This window comes from Penaeus monodon, chromosome 41 (genome assembly GCF_015228065.2).
Source record: "Penaeus monodon isolate SGIC_2016 chromosome 41, NSTDA_Pmon_1, whole genome shotgun sequence".
Lineage (NCBI taxonomy): Eukaryota > Metazoa > Arthropoda > Malacostraca > Decapoda > Penaeidae > Penaeus > Penaeus monodon.
Genome location: NC_051426.1, coordinates 3982799 through 3985298, shown reverse-complemented (window position 1 = coordinate 3985298; position 2500 = coordinate 3982799).

Below are 2500 nucleotides of genomic sequence, written 5' to 3'. Positions count from 1 at the left end.
GTTATTATTAATGATATTGAGAAAGTGATGACGGCAAAAACCCTTTTTTACCAAAAGGGAAATTTAAATAGTAATGATTTAAAGATGGTGGGGTATTTAAAGATGGACAAAAAAATGATAAAAGGTATTTACGAAAGATGATACCAAAATTTAAAATAAGTATTTTTTTTAATTTTATAAAAAAAAATAATATTTATGAATTTTGTAATTTGTTAGTATTATTTAAATTTAATAATGATGATAAATTAATTAAAAATAATGATTATAACAATGAAAAAATTAAAAATGATTTAAAAATAAACTATAGGAGGTGATTAATTTAATTTACAATGGGTAATGATTAAAAACAAAGGAAACCCTAATGAGATAATAGAGTAAAATCTGCTGATAAAAAGATTATGGTTTTTGTGGGCGGCTTTAAAGATGGTCCTTGGGGGTTTTTTGGGTTTCGGGTTTGAAGGAAAATTTTAAAAAGGAGGAAAGGGGAGGTTTTTTCGGTCGCTGACCCTCTTTTCTTTGGGCGTAAAAATTGTTTCCCCGTCCGACTTTAAAAATTTTTCCCGGTTTTTCTCCCCCCCCCCCCCCCCCTCCCCCCCCTTCTTTCCCTTCCCTTTTTGCTCTCCCCGCTAAACTCTCTTCATCTTTCTCTCTTCTCTCCTCTCCTCTCTCTTCTCTCTCCCAAACCCTTTCTCCCTTCCCTTTCTCTTTCTTCCGCTCTCTCTTCCCCGCTTTTCTCTTTTCTCTTCTCTCTCTCTCTCTCTCTCTCTTTCCCCCTTTTATTTCTCTAAATCTTCCTCTCCCCTCTCTTCTCTTCTCTCTCTCTTTCTCTCCTCTCTCTTATCTCTCTTCTCCCCCTCTCTCTCTTCCTTCTCCTCTTCCCCTTCTCTCCCTCTCTCCCCTCCTTCCCTTCTTTTCCTTTTCCTCTTCCCCTCTCTATCTCTCTCATCTCTCCTCTCTCCCCCCCTCTCTTCCCCCTTCTCTCTCTCTCCCTTTTCTCTCTCCTTTTTCTCTCTCCCCCTTCTCTCTCTCTCTTTCTTTTTTTTCCCCTTCCTTTCCTCTCTCTCCCCTTCCCCTCCCCTTTCCCTTCTCCCCTTTCCCCGCCTTATCTTCTCCTTTTTCTTTCTTGTCTTCTCTCCTCCCCTCCTCTCCCCTCCTTCTATTTTTTTTATAATCTTTCTCCCAAAATTCCCCTTTTCTCTCCTCTCTCTTCTCTCTCTCTTATCCTTTTCCCCCCCCTTTTTCTCTTCCTTTTCCCTTTTCCCCTCTCTATCTCTCCTTTTCCCCTTTTTCCCCTCTCCTCTCCTTTTTCTCTCTCCCCCTTTCCTCTCCTCTCCCCCATTTTCTCTCTCTCTCTCCTCTTCTCTTTTTCTCTCTCTTTTCTCTCTCCCCCTCTCTTCTCTCTCTCTCTCTCTCCCCTCTCTTCTCTCTTCCCCCTCCTCTCCTCTCTCTCTCTTCCTTTTCTCTCGATTTTTTCTCCTCTCTTTTTCCCTTTCCCCTTTTTTGGGTTTTTTCTTTTTTTTTTTTTATTTTTTTTTTCTCTTTTCTCTTCTCTCTCCTCCCTCTCTCCCCTCTCCGTTTCTCCCTCTCCCCTCTCTCTCTCTCTCTTTTTCTCCCCCTCTCTTTTCCCTCTTTCTCTCTCTCCTTCTCCCTTCTCTCCTTTTCTCTCTCTCTCTCTTCTTCTCTCTCTCTCTCTCCCCCCTTTTTCTCTCTCTTCTCTCCCCCTCCCCTTTTCTCTCTCTCTCTTCTCTTCCCTTTTCTCTCTCCTTCTCTTTCTCCCTTCTCTCTCTTTTCTCTCCCCTCTCTCTTTTCTCCCTCTCTCTCTCTCTCTTTTTCTCTCTCTCTCCCTTTCCCCTCTCTCTCTCTCTCCCCCTTTTCTCTTCCTTTCTTTTCTTTCCCCTCTCTCTCCTTTTCCCTTTCTCTCTCTCCCCTTCTCCCTCCCCCCTCTCCTTTTCCTTTTTTTCCCCCTTTTTCCTCTCCCTCCCCTTTTCCCCCCCTTTTCCCCCCCTTCTCTTTTTCCCCCTCCCCTTTTTCCCCTTTCCCCCTTTTTCCCTTCTTTCCCCCCCTTTTGCCTTTCCATTTTCTTTTACCCCTTCTATTTTCCCCCCCCCCCCTCTTTCTTTTCCTTCTTTTTTTATTCCCCTTTTTTCCCTTTTTCCCCGTTTGGGGCCCCCTTTTCAACCAAAAAAAAAAAAAGAAAGGGGTTCTTTAAGGGGAAAAACACAAATAATTTAGGGGGAAAAAGAAAAATAAAAAAGGCCGGTTTTTGGGGCAAATCCCCCTTTGGCCAAGGGAACCGGGGGTTTTCTCCAAAGGCCGAAAAAAAATTTTATGTTTTTTGGGAAAAAAAGACAACGGTTTTTCGGGGAAATGGGGTAAAAGGGCCAGCCCCGTATTTTTTGGAAAACCCTTTTCTTTTTCCCCCGGGGGAAAAAACTTTTTTAAGGGGGTTTTTTATTTTATGATGAAGTGATTTGGAAGGATTTTTAAAAAAAGAGAATGA